This window comes from Aegilops tauschii, chromosome 5, assembly GCF_002575655.3.
Source record: "Aegilops tauschii subsp. strangulata cultivar AL8/78 chromosome 5, Aet v6.0, whole genome shotgun sequence".
Taxonomy (NCBI): domain Eukaryota; kingdom Viridiplantae; phylum Streptophyta; class Magnoliopsida; order Poales; family Poaceae; genus Aegilops; species Aegilops tauschii.
Window position 1 is genome coordinate 80,567,306 of NC_053039.3, and position 21,242 is coordinate 80,588,547.

The window sequence follows — 21,242 nt, forward strand, 5'->3', positions numbered from 1 at the left end:
ATAGTGTAGTTAGGGGGATAGGCTTCACCATGGGTATTGTGAAGCATAAACATTTGACGAACAAGCGGATTATGAAAGCTTAGATCCAGGTTAGGACTTATAGGATGACTGGCAAGCGATTCAAGAACAAAATATATAATAAGTCCATTTGGGCATTTTATCTTGTGCCCTACAAGATGTTTTAGGTCCCCAGCAATAGCATCGGACGCCTTTGATTTCCGGGTGGAGACCTTTCCCTTTAAAAGAAAGTTAATTCTTCTTAACCACCCACATCTTCAGGGGTGGCTTAGAAGCAATGAGTCTAAGTGCTGCATGTGAGAACTTCGGCTTTGGATCCCTAGCAAATAGCCTTGTAGGAGGAGAATAATACTCATATGAATAAGCAGAAAAGTTTTTGGTCTTATGAACATAGCGGTTGAAGAAACACGCTCATATTCATACATCTGAGTATGATTTCCCTGCAAAACATTGGCGTTAGGGTGACTCAGGTGAGTCCTGTGTCTGTATGAAGCCTTTGGTCTGGGGTTTGTCTTCTTCCCTTGTGTTGTCATGATGCCATTCACAGGAAGATTCTCAAGACAGATTTTGGGTACCCAGATCTTCTTCATAGGTGGCCCATTCCTGCAGTTAGTACCAATATACCTGGCAAACACTTCACCATTCTGATTCTTAAAGAGTTTATAGTTTGCATCAAAGGATTCATCAATGATAACGGGGTTAGCACAAGTGAAGCCAGATAAGGCGGATGGATCCACTGATGGTTCCTTTGCAGCAGCCCATTTGGTTTTGGGGTACTGCTCAGGTTTCCAGTAAGAACCATCAACATTCATTTTCCTCTCGAACCCAACACCCTCTTTCCTTGGGTTTTGGTTCAAAATCTGCTTTTTGAGGACATCGCACAGTGTCTGATGCCCTTTGGGACTTTTGTACATCCCTATTTCAAGCAATGTCTTCAACCTAGCATTTTCATCAGCAATAGTGGTGGCATCCTCAGCAGAGGGGTTAGTTACCACATCAGCAGTTGAAGATATTGCAACAGTAGCAGCAGTAGAGCATTCAGCAACAGAAGTAGCATTATCACGCTCAAGGCATTTTGGACATGGTTGTTCAAATCCTTCCTGAGCAGGACTGATCTGTTGAGCGCGAAGTGACTCATTCTCTTTTTGAACATCTTCATGAGCCGCTCTCAATTTCTCAAGTTCTTTCTTCCTTTGAAGATAATCGTAGGAAAGCTTTTCATGAGTTGTTGAGAGCGTTTCATGACGACTTTCAAGTTCCTCGTACTTAATATGAAGATTTTTTATATCTTCAATTAAGGACTGAGATCGTAGGAAAGCTTTTCATGCATATTTGGCTTGATGTTTCATCGGTGGCTCACACCCAATCCAATGGCCAAGCTGAGAGAGCCAATCCGGAAATCTTGAAAGGCATCAAGCCCCGGCTTTTGGTCCCTCTGCAGCGGACGCCGGGTTATTGGGTGGAGGAATTACCCTCTGTGATATGGAGCATTAATACTACTCCTAATAGGTCTACGGGTTACACGCCTTTCTTCATGGTTTACGGAGCCGAGGCGGTTCTCCCTAGCGACATCCGTCATGACTCGCCTCGTGTGGCGGCTTATGTTGAGGCGGACAATGAACAAGCGCGTCAGGATGTTCTTGACTTGTTGGACGAACAGCGTGACGTAGCAGCAACTTGCTCAATGATTTACCAACAAGACCTGTGCCGCTATCATAGCCGCCGGGTTAAATCCAGAACCTTTTAGGAAGGTGACTTGGTGCTCCGGCTCATCCAGGATCAAACAGATGCACACAAGTTATCCCCACCTTGGGAAGGGCCCTTTCTGGTCAGCAAGAACTTGCACAACGGGTCATACTACCTCATCGATGTTCGAGAACACAAAGATTCACGTAAGTCGGAGGAGGAGACCCGCCGGCCGTGGAATATCGCTCATATTCGGCCTTATTACACTTGAGCCACCGGCTCTCATAATGTACATACTTCCGTGATAATGTATATATTATGATAAATAATAAAGCAGGACCTCTGTCCTTTTTCCCCCTCAAAGGTAAATGTGTCATTGTTATTTTCATTATGATATCACATGATCACTTGGGGGCTGATCCGGCTTACGATCGTATTCGAATCTAGCCGTTAAATATTATGATCACTAGGGGGCTTCCTGTTCAAACATAGGTCATATTCGAACCAAAGAGAACATAGCTGTCGATACCCTTTTGATCGGCACACTGCCGAGCTCACTGGGGAGTTTCTTGGTCATATTTGAATCATAGCTCAACCCCCTTTGGGAACCGACGTGGATCGTATTCGAATCAGCGTCGTTAAACAACTCCCAGGTCATTTGGGGGCTTCCTGTTCAAACATAGGTCGTATTCGAACCAAAGAGGACATAGCTGTCGGTACCCTCTTGATCGGCAACGCCAAAGCCACTGGGGGCTATATGATCGTATTCGAATCTTAGCTTAACCTCTTTGGGACGGTTTTCTGGTCGTATTCGAATCAGAAGCCTCCAAATTTTTGAAGTCTCTTTTTGCAAACAAGTTTTTGGATTTTACTAGAAGTTCTTTTGAGATCATGTCTAAAGTGTTCAAGGGTGGTTCCTATTCCACCGGCTTAACCTTGATCAATAAAGATGATCGCATATATTAAACATTGTATTACAGAATTGGGTTCTCACCCTCATTGTTCGGGTCACATAAACCGGAAGTGTAATCGAAGGGTCATAGGTATGCTGTTATGGTTGTCTCAAAGATATAATTGAGAACCGGTTTTCTTATGATTTTGATTCATACTCCGGGTTATATGTAAAATATATGACCCTCTATGCGGTAAGCCGCCAAGGGACTTGTAATTTGTTCTCTATGTAGGACAGTTAAAGGCAGCTCTTTAAACGTAAGGAAAGAAGAGGATCAGCATAAAACGGGGGGATATAAGATGGCGGCTTAAACAGTGTTGAGCGCCACACAAGTGCGCGATGGCACGACAAAAATAATTGTTTTCCTACTCTATTACATGACTCCCCGAGTCCAAATAGTGAAGCATTGTTTTTTATCAAGACATAAATATGAGCCGCCTGAGGGATCAAAGGTGTTGTTGGGTTGAAGCTTCCGGTTCATCCCTTTCCGCTCCTCCGTCTGTTTCCCAGTCCTGGAAGGTTGATGATTTCCAGTCAATGCCACTCAAGGCTTCAAATTCAGTTTCATCATCAATTAACTCGGCCGGATCAACGTCAGGGGCGAACGTATGCTTACGAGTGGGAGGGATCAGGCTGCTTGCTTCATAACGTGGTGTTGGAATTCTCTGATTCTCGGCGTCATAACCAGGTTGGTATTTGGTAAGATCTGTGTCATTACCGATCAGAGGGGCCACAGGTCGTATGTGTCACGACCGGATTTTGGGATATAAATTCCCAGAAAAACAGCCTGTGCTCACCAGCCCCAAGATTACTGTTAGTTGATGAGGCACCAACTTGATACAAGAATTCCAAGCAAGTACAAAAATATGTAGTACAAGACCATTTAGGCCTAGGAGTACAACATTTGGTTTGCCAGTGGTAGATGGCGGAAGCGGTCTGTGGTTCATCTGCGTCTATGGGACTCCATTTCCCACAAGAACAGCTGACCAGGATAACTCCTATCTTCCCGAGGCTGCAAATGTCAACACGTAGGTTCCGAGGTTGTCACCACGGTGCTCATCTCCAAGCGAGGAATCTGGCCAAGACAATAGCCAGGGACAAGCCAGTGAGTACGTTTGAATGTACTCGCAAACATTAAGAACACGGGTATAATAAATCAAACATGCTCCGGATGATTAGGTGATCACACGTTTGACACGAAATATACGAAGGCCAAGATGCACACATATGGTTGAAATAAACGAATATAAGGTGCTGGGTACCAAACGAGTGTCTGAATGACCCCTCGAGCGAAAAAGGCAGAATAGTCATACGGGTGCCAAACGAGGGTCTGAATGACTCCTCGAGCGGAAAATGCAGAGTAGTAATACTGGTGCCAAACGAGTGTCTGAAAGACTCCTCGAGCGGAAAATGCGGAATAATAATGCTGGTGCCAAACGAGTGTCTGAAAGACTCCTCGAGCGGAAAATGCGGAATAACAATGCCACAGTCGGGCGTCGAGGCGACACCACATAAAGGGCTTATAACAGAAAATAAAGACAGTGCATGTCACAGTTGGACGTCTGAGCGACATCACATAAAGGGCTTATATTTAAAGTGAGAAACAAGTACACGCCACAGTCGGACGTCTGCGCGACGTCACATAAAGGGCTTATAAGAGAGTAATCACAGTGAATATCCAGGAGGTAGAACCATCCCAGGGATACCCAATAATATACGTAATATAAATGGTTAGTCCAGAATAATAAAGATCACAATCCATACGTGCCATACTCATAGACAATATTTAGTACAGTCGTTTCTCCATCCGAAAACCGATAACTTAGTCGAGCCGTATCTCCATCCGAATACCGTTACTACGATCCAGTTAGCCGTGTCTCCATCCGAAAACCGATAATATGGTCTAGTCAAACCGTATCTCCATCCGAATACCGTCACTAGGCTCAACTCAGACTGTGGTCTCTACTCAAGAACATGACTATCCAACAGGATGTATCCTCTGCAGAGGGAGTACCATTTTCCACGAGTAATGGGTTTACTTAGTCCCTCGGGACTAATTTCGTCTACGGTCTTTTAGTTGAAAACACGCCTGACCTGCACACACCAGCTTAACTCACCAGTGTCTGGAATCACCCACGACACCTGCCAAGCAAAACTCTAAGTGGGGAGGCTACAACCTCGACGTAGCATGGGATCACAAAATTTATACCGCGCGCAAACTGGGGGAGCTACCCCCTTCGGCTACAACCGAAACACCCATGCCCCGGACCGGATGACTGGCTTTAATCCATGGCCATGGGACCCTCATCACGGCCTCTCTGTACGGTGTGTGCTTTGGAAAGGGGTTGACAACCTACTGGACCATACCCTGTCCCCTGCAGGGACAAGTGGTGGTACCAACAAAAAGGAAGCTATTGATCAAAACTCGGTCTACAACCGACTCAGGTAGTCCAAGTATCCACCAACAACATTACTACTAGTGAAATAAATCACCACTCCTCAAGCCTCACCATGCCATGCCGGGCATACTCGTCTCGACGAGGGATTAGGGACAAGCTCGTGTCTACCCAAGACCACGACTTTCCCGGCTTCCTACCGGTGTGCAATAGAAGCTCACGAGGATGACCCAAATCATTAGTGTATCCATTGCTGACCACAAAACAACTCCAAAGTGCACTCATGCACGAGACCATATCGATACATAAAGCTATCACATACTCCAAGTCCAAAGGTGTTGTGATCGTATCAAAACACCACAACAAAAATATTATGCCAGAGTTCAGAAATGCTTGCCTTCAAGAGTATGCAAAGGATGCACTTATTGGAAGCTTTCCTTTTCCTCCAAAAATCCTATTTTGCAAAATACACAAATAACAAATATTTCAAACACAGTACCAAAACCTGTCTCAAATATTTTTGAAATAAATCTTAAAATAAACTAGATGAAATTTGAGAGAGGTAGGAAAAAGAATCAACTCATTTGGAGTTTTATTTTAAAAGTTATAGCCAGTCAAAGTTTGGTCAAACTCTGTTTTTAAATAAAACCAGAAAAAGAAAACGATTCAGAAGAAAAATGCGCTTTCGCAGTAGAGGAGACGCACTCGGGAGTTTGCGCCTTCACTTAAACAGAGAGAGGGCGGCTGCGCGGGTCACTGACAGTGGGTCCAGAGGGCCCACTGGTCAGGTTTGACCGTTTCTTCCCTCCTTCTCCTCTCTTCTACCCGACGGGAGCGGGGCTCCGGCGATCGCCATCGACGAGCGGCAGCGCCTCACGGGCATCCAAGGGCGGGGATGGAACGGCTAAACCGAGGCGGTCCTCTAGGTGGTGGTTGGGTCGACGGAGGTGGCAGGAATCGCCGGCGGCGAGCTCCGCGGGGGAGGAAAGCTATGGTGGTGAAGTGACATTAGGGTTCCGGTGATCCTTGGCCGAAGCTGAGGTGCTTGGCAGCTCCGCACGACTACGGGGAAGTTCTTGGTGGCGCTGGTTGGGCGAAAGAGCGGCTGGTTGCGACGAATCGCACCGGGGCTTGGCGGCGGCCGAGCTGGCCGGAGTTGAGGAAGATGGCCACTACGGGTCGATCTACTGCGTGGGAAGCTCTACGGGGAGTGCCTGATGTCGCCTGAAGCCTTGAACGAGCTCGGGGTTCCCTTTTATAACGTGACAAGGCTGGCTGCGCGGCGGCAGAAGATAAGATCGCCGGCGACCACTTTCCTGTAGTTGCAGGGTATCGTGGCGGCGACGAACGCGTGCTGACGAGCGGGAGGATAAGAACGGCCTGTGCTCTGGGGCAGCTGGCGTGCGCTGGCGGTTTGGGCGGCGCTGTCCGTGGCGGAATCTGCTGCCGACGCCGGCATGCTGCCAAGGCGGCGCTGCAGGGTGCCAGGGGGAGCTTGGAGTGTACTGGAGAGAGGGCGAGTGCGTGGCGGGGTTCGGCAGGCGAGCAGGGGTCAGAGATGGGACGCGACGAGGGCGGCAGTGCGGTGTGTCGGCGTAGTGCACGCGCGTGCAAAACGTGCGCTCTGGGCGCGCCCAGAGCACGCACGGCACCTGTTCGACGAAATGCCAGTGCGCTCTAGAGCTCGAGGGTGGAGCTGGCGCTGCACAGGATGGAGGTAGGGGTAACAAGGCACTCAGTGGACAAGGTGGATCAGTCAGGGGTTCAAGCCCATAACGCAAAACAGAGAGCGTGCCAAAAAGGACTGTGCACACCAGGTGTTCGACAGAATGCCAGATGCACTTAGGCAACTCTTGGAGTGGCCAAAATCTCCAGATCAGTGTCTCTTTTGATGCAGAAGATGGTGGTAAGATCACTTGGGCAAAACCAGAAACTTGTAAGTGTAAGTTTTGCAAAACCCCAGTTTTGGACAGAAAGAAAAAGGGTTTAAAGCATGCACTTCAAAACCTCCAATGAGCCCAATCTCCTGGACTTAAGAGTTTGGTAGGGAGGGCTACTAGTAGGAAAAAGCTCAGGGTTACTAGAGCAAAGAAAAATAAGGTTGCAGTACAAATCACCAAATTGGGTCAGAATGCAAAAGAGGTTGATCCACTCAAATTTTTCAAAGAACATCACTGGGTTTTTGCTTGAAGATGAATTGTATACATCCATTGACATCTCCAAACACTTGGAAGAATTTTTAAAGAAATATTTAAAAGGGTTGTAGTGCAAAAGTGCCTACTGGACCAGATTGGAAAAGTTGGTGTAGAGCTCAAAATCTCCAATGGCCAGAAGGCATTTTTGCATAAAAGTGATGTGGAACCATCACATGACATCCCCAAATTTTGGTGGAAAATTTGAATGCATTTGCCAAATGTTTGTAGTGCAAATAGGCTCCAAATGCAAAAGAAATCATTTTATAAGAACAAAGTTTTGAGAAAGTAAATCTTGCAACATTTGAATCCACTGATAAATAATTGTTTTATTATAGAGAGAAATCAAGTCCAACAATACCGTTGAAGGTTTTTCCCCCAAGAGGCATAAATCCAAAATCAAAAAAGTTAAAACTTGACAATTGGAAAAGTTTTATTTCCTGGCAACATTTTAATAAATAAAAACAAGGCCAAAATTTTGGGGGTGTCACAGTATGTCCTTCACGCAAGCAGCGAAATCCTTCTGGTCAAAGGGGGTGCCGTCCTCCTTCAAACTGGGACCCAAGGGCGATGTCGGCCGGGTCTAGCTCCGGTAGCCACGCCTTGGCCCGGCTTAAAGCGGCTATGGCTCCGGCTCTTGCAGAAGCTCGTCTCAATTCCTGGAATCGTTGAGGTAGCACGGCAAGCCGCCTTAGCACACCCGCCAGACGAGTGGGAACTTCATTTGACAGAGCCACGACGGCTAAGGCACGTTGCGACCCGGTGTAGACTTGTTCCACCAGGGTATAAACGGCCTTCAGCTTTGTCAGCATGTATTGGTTGAGATTGGAACTCCTGGGGCCTGCATTACAAGGTTAGGTGAGCTGATGACAATTGAGATGCTTGTTGAAAAATATTTAAGCTAGCTAACACTTACAGCGTAACTTACCAAAGATTGCTGAGACCATCTGAGATACATGGCGTTTTAAGCCGGATAACTCGGCGGTTGTTTCTGCAAGAGTGGCCTCCGCTTGTTCAGCCCGGTGGAGCAAAACAACCTTTTCATCAGCCTAGGCTTTTCTCTCGGCTTCAAACTTCTTTTTCAGTTTTTCTTGTTCGGATACACTAAATTCAAACTTGGAATTGGCCTTTTGGGTCTCACTCTTTTGAGTTTTTAGGCGAGTCTTCAGCTCAGAGATCTCCGATTCAAATTGATTGATAGCGGCCTGTATAAATTCCGGGTTACAGTTAGGGTTATCATAATGCAACATTATGTCCCAAGCACTTTGCAAGCAAAGATACTTGGCACTTGGGGGCTAATGTATGCTGAAGAACTCTATTTACAGTGGCGGTTCATGGAAATAAGTCCCAAGCACTTTGCAGGCAAAGGTACTTGGCACTTGGGGGCTAATGCATATTGCTGTTCAAGTACTTGGTTAAAATACGGTGAAGACCGGTTCAAATATGCTGTCTGAGACGGCCCTTGGGTGCTACCGGATAAGCCGGTTTTCTTGCAATGATTACTAAGCTGGTGTTAAGTCTACAACATATTTCATCATAAGTAATAGACTTGGGGGCTGGCATAGTAAGGATAACTAAGGAACAAGCAACAAGAGTTATACCTCAGATTTTTGGTGTATTTGTTTCACCATATCAATTTCCAGATCCTGGCTGTTGTGCACTTGGTTTACATAACCAGAGACGATTTCTCCAATATTCAGATGAGCATAATCAGTCACATCCAGCCGGGTTTTGCGGCGTTCCAGAAGTTCTTCTTTGGCAGAGCACTTGGCCAGCGCGGTGGGTCTCCCCAGTTCAACGAAGTCAGTCCGGATGATTTCGACGTCCGGGTCATCCGCCTTGGCCGTGCTAGGGTTCTCCGGGTTCTCAGAACCTTCCATAGCTTGTTCGACGGACGGATCAGTGGTGAGAGTTGGAGTATCATGGGCTGGTTCAGGCGGCGGCTCATGAGCGGAACTATCAGGAGTAGCCGTTCTGAGCTCCGGTTCAGCAAATATTTGCTCTTCGGCCGGCTTACTTCTCTTCGTCCTCTTGCTGGACTTTACTTGTACACTGAAAATTAAAGGGTTAGTACGAAAACATGAGTAAGATAAGCACAAGATAAACAGATTATCATTACCCTGGAGCGGTTTTCAAAGCTGGCATGCTGGACTGCATTGATTCGCCGGAGGAAGGTGAAGTTCCCTGGTAGTTTGAGTCAGAAGAATTGAGTGGTTGACGAGTGAAACCCGCCAAAGGGTACAAAGAATATAAATCAGAGATAACCTCAGTCCGGCGTTTCCTGGTTACATCGGGTAAGCCGGAGGAGAGGTCCGCATCTTTACTGGTCCGGGTCTGCCTCCGACTCTCGTGAATCTGTCGCTTCAAAAGAAATTGAGGATCTTGATAAGCTAAAGGATGTGAAAATCTTACTTTCCGGGTTACCCTTTGGACTTTCTGTCTCGGCAAAGGCTCGGAGTCGGAGGAAATTACAGTTACCTCTTCAATTACTGCATGACTTGCTCCTGTATCCTCCTGCTGATAATCAGTGTCAATAAGATGGTTAAAGAAGGAGCCTAAAGAGTCAAGAGTTACCTCTGACTCAGAGGTATCGTCCAGATGAAACATATCCGAGGCGCTAGGTTTGTTCCCCTTCTTACGGACAGCGGCTTTCCTGGCGGCTTTCTTGGCCTTTCTGGCTTTCTTTGCAGCCTCATGGTCATACTTGACGTTCCAAAATTTATCATCAGCCTGTAAAATATAGCAAGAGTTTTTGAGTAAAGATGAAATTATCAAAGTGGAAAGTAAGATGCTCAAGTTAATTGTTTACCGCTGGAGCCGGGTTAGCCTTGCAGAAAGGACTTAAGCCCGCTTTCCCGCAATCTGCCAGGCTCTCGTTCAGAAGAGACTTGGTCATGTCATCAACGACATCCTCAGGTAAGTCGTCAGGACTGTGCCATAGAGGATCATTTTTCTGGCCGGTGTAATCACACATCAAGCCGGGGCGGCGGCTCAAGGGAATCACCCGCCAGGCAATCCAAACCCGGACTAAGTCAATGCCGTTTAGGCTGTTCCCCAGAAGAGCTTTGATCTTGTTTATGGTGGGGGCAAGTGTTTGACGTTCAGCCGGAGATAATTTATCTGGTAAGGGGTGAGTTGACTCCAGACGCAGGGCGCGAAAGCCGGGCAAAGGGTTCTCATTAGCTGGAGAAGTGTCTTGACAGTAGAACCATGTCTGGTTCCAATCTTTAGGGTGACTCGGCGGCTTAGCATAAGGGAAGAGACAGTCTCTACGTTGCCGGATTGAGATTCCGCCAAGCTCCAAGCTGGGCCCGTGGGCACATTCGTTTTGACGGTTCAGATAAAATAACTCTCTAAAGAGTAGTAAGCTGGGTTCTTCTCCAAGGTACACCTCACAGAATACTTGGAAATTGCAGATGTTTGACACGGAATTGGGTCCGATGTCTTGAGGTCGCAGGTCAAAAAAGTGCAAGACGTCTCTGTAATTTTTTGAGTCGGGTGGAGCAAAGCCCCGGTTCATGTGATCTGTAAAAATGACAACTTCCCCATCCTTCGGTTGAGGCTTTTCTTCTGACGGGTCAGGAGCACGATAAGACATGATCTCTTTCTTCGGCAGATGACCAGTCTTCACAAAATCGTTTAAAATGCTATCAGTGACGGTGGATCTAACCGAGTTGCATGTTACGGGTGCTTTGGGAGCCTTGGGCGGCATTATGAAGGATGGAAGCCTATGACAAAATAAAAATTTCTGGCTCAAATTTAAGCCAGAGAAAATATTTCAATTCATATTCAAGATGGCGGCTTACGAAGGGGCCTAATGATATATGGCTAATTGTGTCAGATTGTTTAAGCCGTCATGGGAAACAGTAGCAATTAAATTATTTTAATCCACTATGAGTGATCAGGATTATTCATTGAGCATTGCCTCTTTAAGCCGGTGAGAAGAGCCGCCATGGCTAACGGATACAGTTTTTGCCTAAGTGTCGCACAAACAAGTTTCACAAGTTGCAGCTGTTATTTTGGATCAAATGGTCGTTCAGAAAAGAAAATATTCTAGACCTAAAAAACTGGTACAGATAAGTTCGTGAGCTCTAAGGAGATCTTTTTACAGGCAAAAGGGATCTGCTAGTATTGAAAATGGACGCAAAACAACTACCGCATGAGTTCCGTACCACTTTTGGATCAAAGGAGACCGCGGCGGAAGAACTACGAAAGAAATCGTGATGAACTATGAAGAACACGAAAGAACGCAGAAACCCTAATGCAGATCTGATATTTGAGAAGAGGAATACGTACTCGAGCTGCTGAATAGCAGAGGTGCGTCGCAGTTCTCTGGTCAGGACAGGCTGGTGCAGATGCGAAGGTCGACGACGGCGGCGGAGTTGGGGCTCTGAGGCGTCGAGAGGAGGAAGACGATACAAAGGCGGAGAATGAGAAAAGACCTGGTCGTGCTTATTTATAAGGGAAGACTAATAAGTGGGCGCGAAAAACGAGGAGGCTGAAAACATGATTATCCAACTACAGAGACGCCTCAATTTTTGGGATGGTTATTAAGATAAGGATCCGTTGAGATACGTTGGGTAAAGCGTGCATTAATGGCAGATGACGTCATGGCGGGTTACCAAGAATCCAGAAGATGACGTCATGGCGGGCTATAACTTTTGCATAGACAGAAGCCAGAAGGTTTTTTCTTAAGGTATTGAAGATTGCCATGAACCAGTTCAAATCAATCTGGGGCCTAATGTTGGGGATATAACTACTGGTGTAACCCGCCTAGGAGGGGCCGGGTTACGTTACGGCGATTCATCGTATGAAGCCCAATATCAAGCTTGAAGATGGCGGTTCAGTAAAGGGCCTAAAGCCCATAGGCGACTTAAGGCCCGTAGTGATAAATCGTCGTACTGGCATGACTTGTGTTGTAAGGCAAGAATAGTTAAGAGACCGAGCCGGACACTGTTTATGAGCCGGCCGGGACTCTGAGATCCGCTGGGCGTTAACCTCTGTATATAAAGGGACGACCCAGCGGCGTTCAGGAAGGGTAACATCAAATCGGTAGCCAGGCATAGCAGATTCGCTCCCTGGTCATCGAAACCCTAGTAATTCCACCTCAACTGGAGTAGGCTTTTACCTTCAACGTAAGGGGCCAAACCAGTATAACCCTCGTGTCCTTTGTCCCGCTTTAACCCCTTTAAGCTTCCTAGTTGCGATGGCTCCACGACTAAGTCCATTCACGAGGACATGTGCCGTGACTATTCCACGACACCGAGCGAGCAAGAGCTCGAGCTCGGGGTAGCTCTTCGCCGCGCCTCCGACCCCCTTGGCTGCCGTGGAGAGGACCTCCAAGTACCTCTCCGTCCCCTACCTCCACACACACGACCACAAGGCCTCTGGATCGACTTACCCGACCTGTCTTCTTCCTCTTCTTCCCGGACAGAAGCCCCGCCAAGTTCCGCGCGTCTCTGCACCGTCTCCATCGTGTATCCAGCCACACCTTCATGTCCAGTGGTAACTAGGTGAGCAGTCGCGCCTCTCAGACCCCTCTCATCGTTGATTGTGCCGCATAGTCGGGCTATGCCCATGTCAACGTCGTGCTCTCCGTGCTCCAGACAAGGCCTTATTTTTATTACTATGTTGTTTTTGTTGCTCCGAGCCGTGCACTGCCCTGCTTGCTCCCTGGATCCCGCATGCTCGAGAACTACCCCTGCTCGCTGCGCTTGCCTCGCGCGCGCACGCCCGCTCCCCATGCGCCCTGCGTGCTTCACCGCCGCGTCGTGCTGTTGCCCTGCTTCGTCCTGCCGCAAGCCATGCCTGAGGCGAGCCCATGCTCGTACTCAAGCTCCTGCGGGTCTAGCATTTGCACTCGCCCGCCTTGCTGAGCACGTGCACGTACACTGCATCCTGCACGCCCGCCGCAGATCTCCCGCCGCCCGCGTCGCAAGCTGCCTTGCCGGCGCTGTCGTCGCGTCTCCTGCTTCCAGCAGAAGCCCCAGTCCGCTATGGGGCTTGGTTAAACAAAGTCGGGCCTTGGTTCAGGCAAGAACCTTGCCTAGCTCAGCTGGTCGCTGCGCCGCTCCTCCGGCAGGAAGACCCGGGTTTGAATCCCACCAGGCGCATGTGGGGTGAAACCCCTCCTTTTTTATTTGTTTTGAGTCACTGCCATGAGGCCCCACCTATCATCCCCTAGCCTCCTCCGCTCCTTAGATCTTTTTTTACTTCTATTGTGAATTTCCAATTCTAGAGAGTGCTCGGTTTCCATTCCAGGCAATGTCCGAATCTGGACATTCCAATTCTGCAATATTTCCATTTCTGTGAGATTCCATTTTAGGCAGGTTTTAACTTAATGCACTTGTGGATGTTTTTCTATAGCAACCCCCACATATTATATATGTTTTTGGGTAGAAAAATCCAATGAATCCAGTGGTGGCATTAGTTTTTTCATTTGAGCAAGTTCATGACCATGCTATTTTACTTCATGTTGCTGTTTTGCCTTTTATGTATATATTTATGCAAATATGCTATGGGGTAGTTTTGCACATGAACATGCTCTTCATCATGCCTACTTCATGCTAGAATTTATTGCATGCCATGATATGTCTTGTATTGAGTTAAACATGCTTGCAAAGATGCTATCATGAAACGGTTACTGCCATGCTATGAAATTGTACCAAGTCTGAAAACAGACATATCACTTGCCATGTTTGCATCAGTGCTATCATCATATCTATAGATCTTTGGAACAAGTTCAGTAAGGTAGTTTTGTTAATTGCATTGAGTAATAGCATGCCATGCTCAAGTTTGCCATGATAGATTCCTGTAACATGTAGTTTGCTAGTTCTAAACATTGCAACCTGATGCTGTTTCTGTCATGTCAGTGAATTGCATTTTTGCCATGCTGTTTTAAGCATGTTCTAGTGAGTTCTAGAAGTAGCTCAGTGTTCATGAATTGTAGAGATTCACCTGTAATTCACTACTATGTATTTTGTTTTCATGTTTGGGTGCTGTAGCATATCTAAACTTTGCATCTAAGTTGGCATGTTGCTGTTTTCAACATATTGCATTGCATCTTGTTTTGCTCGTCGTTTGCAAACTGTGCATCCGTTTCCGGTGATCTTTATATCGATTTGAACCGAAATCTATCGATCTATCCAGTGGCATGCTTGGGTTACCAAGATTGTGCCATGTTCATCATTTCTCCTTCCGTCTCGAATGCACCCCTTCCGAAACACCTCATCCGCATATGCACATCATATCTTGCATTTCATGACATGCCTTGCATCATGTTGCTTGCGCATTGCACCGTGATTGATTGTTGTTCCGGTGTTTGTGTTATTTCTTTGGGTAGAGCCGAGAGACGAATTCATGAATGAGGACCCTGTCGAGTACGTTCACGAGGAGCAAGGATTCGATACCTCTGAAAACATTGCAGGCAAGATGATCATTACCCCCGATATCACTTCTATCTTTGCTTGCTAGTTGGTCGCTCTATCGCTATGTCGCGCTACCTACCACTTGTTATACAGCCTCCCATGTTGCCACGAAAGCCTGTAAACCACCTTCCTAGCAAACCGTTGTTTTGCTATGTTACCCCTTTTGCTCAGCCCCTCTTATAGCGTTGCTAGTTGCAGGTGCAGTGCAGGTTGTTCCATGTTGGAACATGGATATGTTGGGATATCACAATATCTCTTATTTAATTAATGCATCTATATACTTGGTAAAGGGTGGAAGGCTTGGCATTTTGCTTGGTGTTTTGTTCCACTCTTGCCGCCTTAGTTTCCGTCATACCAATGTTATGTTCCTTGAATTTTGCGTCCCTAACACGGTGGGGGTTTATGGGCCCCCCTTGACAGTTCGCTTTGAATAAAACTCTTCTAGCAAGGCCCAACATTGGTTTTACCATTTGCCTAATAACAACTAAAATTTTGCATAGGGAGTAATTAACCCGAGGATTCTTAATCAACAACCCGGGCCAGTGCTCCTCATGAGTGTTGGTCCAAACTAGAGCACCGTGCGGGACCGCCCCTTGGCAACTTGGGGTATTTTGGTACCTGTACGCTTAGCTTATCCGTCGTGGCCTGAGACGAGATACGCGCGACTACTATCAGGGTGTCGGCACGTTGGGAGGTCTTGCTGGTTTTCTTTTACCATTGTCGAAATGTCTTGTGCACCGGGATTCCGAGTCTGATCGGAGGGTCCCGAGATGGAGGATTGTCTCCGCGGATCGTGATCTTGTCATGGGCTATGTTGGGACACCCCTGCAGGGTTTAATCTTTCGAAAGCCGTGCCAGCGATTATGTGGCAAACAGGAGTTTTTAATATCCGGTTGTAGTGAACTTGAAACAAACTCTTTAAAATACACCAACCGCGTGTGTAACCATGATGGTCTCTTTTCGACGAGGTTTCGGAAGAGAACACGGTGGGGTTATGTTTGAACGTAAGTAGTTCAGGATCACTTCTTGATCATTACTAGTTTGCGACCGTTGCGTAGTTTCTCATCTCATTCTTGTATGCATAAGTTAGCCACCATACAAATGCTTAGTGCTTGCTGCAACTCCACCATTAACCATGCCATACACATTTAAGCTTTGTTAGTCTTGATACCATGGGTGATATGATTGCTGAGTCCATGTGGCTCACAGAATACTACAAACATAGTTGCAGGTACCGATGAGACCGATGCCGGTGATGCCACTGAACTCAAGTGGGAGTTCGACGAAGACCGTGGCCATTACTATGTTTCTTTTTCGGACGATCAGTAGTTGTGCCTAGTAGGGTCAATCGGGACTTAGCTTGGGTGGTTGTCTTTTATTCGTTTGATTCCGTCCATAGCCTGACTTTGTGTTCATCTTGAATGATTGTATTACTTGATGATATTTGTGTGACATTGTGGCGATTGTAAGCCAAAGCTCGTATTCTATCTATTCAGTACATGAGATGAGCAAAGATACAACCATTTTTGCGACCATACCAATAGGCACTTATGCCCCAAGTCATGCCTCGACACGTATGGAGTACAGTCGCATATTGGTGTTACAAGTTGGTAATCAGAGCCATCCCAACTTAGGAGCCCCTGCTTGATCAAACCGCTGACGTTGTTGAGTCTAGAAAAATAAATATTTTGAGTCTGAGGAATATATATATCAGAGAGTAGGATTCTTTTTACTCCTTATTCCCTTCACCGCTCTGGTGAGGACTCCTGGCGTAGATGTTTTGACTTCCCTCTCCTCATTTTCACTAAAAAATAGGATCACGCGGGTATCTTGGGATCGTTCCGATATTATTGTGACGAGAAAATTGTTCTTGGTGCCTCCTGACATTTAGGGGTTGTGGCAGTGTCCCGGGGAGTTGAGCTTCGAGGTGTTTTCATCACAGTTTTATCGTTGCAGTTCCGGTAAACCTGAGCTCGCCGACATCGAAAATCTCTTCTATGCATGTTAGTGGTGAGATAACCTCGATGCCACCCAGTACTGGGGAGGGAGTTCGGGAGTATTGCCACAGCTAGTATAGCGGATGCTTTTCGAAGGTCTGAGGTACACGATTTTTGGAGGTTTCTTGGTTATGTGTTGACGAATGGATATAGTTGGAGCGTAGGGCTTGTTAGTTGTGTGATATATTGTGCCTCCTTGTATCCCCAACACCAGATTGCATAACCAGAAAGTTTCGGGAGTTAATAGGTGGGAATTCAAGTAGCTCTTAGTTATCTTTCTGACAAATATTTGGTATGAGATTGGGGAATCTTTACCATGTATTTTTTCTAGTTGTACCTTGTTGTTTTATTCATCAATCTCTTTTCAAGTGGATTCTCACTCAAATGGTCGTATCATATTGACTTTGGAATGCATTCATTCAATCTCTTTGTTCGGATTCTTATTGTGAAGACTTCCTTGCACATGTCTATCCGTTGATTCAGCTTGTCTATCATTTCTATGGTGGTTCTAACGGGTGTCATCTTCTTCAGGATGGCTCTCCCAACGCGTCTGCATCAGGAACATACTGATGGAGAGAAGTCGAACCCTGCGCCACCTCCTCCGCCTCTGGAGGCATGGCAAGCTTTGATGGCGGCCACCAACGCCAACACTCAAATGCTGATTTAGCTCATGCAAGAGAGGAATCAAGGCCAAGGCAACCAAGGGAATCAAGACCAAGGCAACAACAAAAATCAGCCTCTGTTTGCTACTCAACCAGTTTCTTGCAAATCAGCCGAAGTCTTTTAGTGCTTGTGTTGAGGTCATGGACGCCGACAATTGGCTCGTGGACATCAACTAGCATTTTAAGTGTAGCAATGTCAGACCTGAGGACTACGTCAAGTTTGCCTCCTTCCAGCTCAAGGACCAGGCAGCTGATTGGTATGAGCAGTACAAAGATTCCAGAGGGGGTCGAGTGATTACCTGGACTGACTTCTGCCGGGACTTTCGAGCTCATCACATTCCAACAAGTGTTGTTGAGAGCAAGCGTGAGGAATTCCGCAATCTCAAGCAAGGAACCATGTCCGTATATCAATACAACGTCAAGTTTCAGAATCTTTCTCGCTATGCAAGGCAAGACGTTCCTGATGAAAAGAGCATGATCTATCACTTTAGGGGTGGCGTCAGAGAGGATCTGCAGTTAGCTCTCGTTCTTGTTGAGCCTACTCAGTTCGATCAGTTCTATAACATCGCTCTCAAGCAAGAAGCTGCTCAGCTCAAGTGTGAGGCTTCAAAGAAGAGACTCAGGGATGCAGTCCAGTTTAATTCTTCCTCTCAAGTGGCAGGAAAGCAATATAAGTTCTGGCTTCCTCCACCTCCTCTGTCCGTCCACCCTATCAACAGAAGCACTCAAGTGGTCGTGGATCTTCCCACCCACCCAACCCAAGCTATCAGAACAAGTCTCAGCCTTAGGCTCCAAGGACAAGCGGTCCTCCTCCTCCACTTTTTCTTCCACTTTCAGAGGTCACTTGTCACAAGTGTGGTTTGAAAGGGCATTACTCCAACAAGTGCACCCAGAGGTGCCTTCTGCCTCCTCCTCCGGTCAGGTCAGCAAGCAATGCAGTTGTCAAGCACAATCCAAAGCATGCAAGGGTGAACATGATCAATTCAGCTCAAGCAGAGGATGTTGGGGAACGTAGTAATTTCAAAAATTTCCTACGCACACGCAAGATCATGGTGATGCATAGCAATGAGAGGGGAGAGTGTCGTCCACGTACCCTTGTAGACCGTAAGCAAAAGCGTTATGAGAACGTGGTTGATGTAGTCGTACGTCTTCATGATCCGACCGATCCAAGTACCGAACGCACGACACCTTCGAGTTCAGCACACGTTCAGCTCGATGACGTCCCACGAACTCCGATCCAGCAGAGTTTCGCGGGAGAGTTCCGTCAGCACGACGGCATGATCACGGTGATGATGTTGCTACCGACACAGGGCTTCGCCTAAGCACCGCTACGATATGATCGAGGTGGATTATGGTGGAGTGGGACACCGCACATGGCTTGGAACAATCAACTTGTGTGTATTTGGGTGCCCCCCACCCCCGTATATAAAGGAGCAAGGGGGGAGTCCCGCCAGCCCTTGCAGGGCGCGCCATGAGGAGGAGTCCTCCTCCTAGTGGGAGTAGGACCCCCTTTCCTAGTCCCACTAGGAGGGGGAAGGAAGGAGTGGGAGAGGGAGAAGGCAAGGGGGGCGCCGCCCCCTTCCTTGTCCTATTCGGACTCAAGGGGACGGGGCGCGCGGCCTGCCTTGCCGGCCCCTCTCTCTCTACTAGGGCCCAACAAGGCCCATTAACCCCCGGGGGGTTCCGGTAACCCCCCAGCACTCCAGTAAAATTCCGTTTTCACCCGGAACTATTCCGATGTCCAAATATAGGCTTCCAATATATCAATCTTTATGCCTCGACCATTTTTAGACTCCTCGTCACGTTCGTGATCATATCCGGGACTCCAAACTACCTTCGGTACATCAAAACACATGAACTCATATTACCGATTGTCATCGAATGTTAAGCGTGCGGACCCTACGGGTTCGAGAATTATGTAGACATGACTGAGACATGTGTCCGGTCAATAACCAATAGCGGAACCTGGATGCTCATATTGGCTCCTACATATTCTACGAAGATCTTTATCGGTCAAACTGCATAACAACATACGTTGTTCCCTTTGTCATCGGTATGTTACTTGCCCGAGATTCGATCGTCGGTATCTCAATACCTAGTTCAATCTCATTACCGGCAAGTCTCTTTACTCGTTCCGTAAAATACATCATCCCGCTACTAACTCATTAGTTGCATTGCTTGCAAGGCTTATAGTGATGTGCATTACCGAGAGGGCCCAGAGATACCTCTCCGACAATCGGAGTGACAAATCCTAATCTCGATCTATGCTAATCGGAGTGACAATCAGAGACACCTGTAGAGAACCTTTATAATCACCCAGTTATGTTGTGACGTTTGGTAGCACACAAAGTGTTCTTCCGGTATTCGGGAGTTGCATAATCTCATAGTCATAGGAACATGTATAAGTCATGAAGAAAGCAATAGCAACATACTAAACAATCAAGTGCTAAGCTAACGGAATGGGTCAAGTCAATCACATCATTCTCTAATGATGTGATCCCGTTAATCAAATGACAACTCATGTCTATGGCTAGGAAACTTAACCATCTTTGATTCAATGAGCTAGTCAAGTAGAGGCATACTAGTGACACTCTGTTTGTCTATGTATTCACACATGTACTAAGTTTCCGGTTAATACAATTCTAGCATGAATAATAAACATTTATCATGAAATAAGGAAATAAATAATAACTTTATTATTGCCTCTAGGGCATATTTCCTTCAGTCTCCCACTTGCACTAGAGTCAATAATCTAGTTCACATCGCAATGTAATTTAACACCAATAATTCACATCACCATGTGATTAACACCCATACTTCACATCGCCATGTGACCAACACTCAAAGGGTTTACTAGAGTCATTAATCTTAGTTCACATCGCCATGTGATTAACACCCAAAGAGTAATAAGGTGTGATCATGTTTTGCTTGTGAGAGAAGTTTAGTCAACGGGTCTGCCATATTCTGATCCGTATGTATTTTGCATATTTCTATGTCAACAATGCTCTGCATGGAGCTACTCTAGCTAATTGCTCCCACTTTCAATATGTATCCAGATTGAGACTTTAGCGTCATCTGGATCAGTGTCAAAACATGCATCGACGTAACCCTTTACGACGAACCTTTTGTCACCTCCATAATCGAGAAACATATCCTTATTACACTAAGGATAATTTTGACCGATGTCCAGTGATCTACTATTGTACTCCCTTGCCAAACTCAGTATAGGGTATACAATAGGTCTGGTACACAACATGGCATACTTAATAGAACCTATGGCTGAGGCATAGGGAATGACTTTCATTCTCTCTCTATCTTCTGCCGTGGTCGGGCTTTGAGTCTTACTCAACTTCACACCTTGCAGCACAGGCAAGAACTCCTTCTTTGACTATTCCATTTTGAACTACTTCAAAATTTTGTCAAGGTATGTACTCATTGAAAAAAATTATCAAGTGTCTTGATCTATCTCTATAGATCTTGATGCTCAATATGTAAGCAGCTTCACCGAGGTCTTTCTTTGAAAAACTCCTTTCAAATACTCCTTTATGCTTTCCAGAAAATTCTACATTATTTTCGATCAACAATATGTCATTCACATACACTTATCAGAAATGTTGTAGTGCTCCCACTCACTTTCTTGTAAATACAGTCTTCACCGCAAGTCTGTATAAAACTATATGCTTTGATCAACTCATCAAAGCGTATAATCCAACTCCGAGATGCTTGCACCAGTCCATAGATGGATCGCTGGAGCTTGCACATTTTGTTAGCACCTTTAGGATCAAAAAAACCTTCTGGTTGCATCATATACAGCTCTTCTTTAAGAAATCCATTAAGGAATGTAGTTTTGACATCCATTTGCCAGATTTCATAAAACGTGGCAATTTGCTAACATGATTCGGACAGACTTAA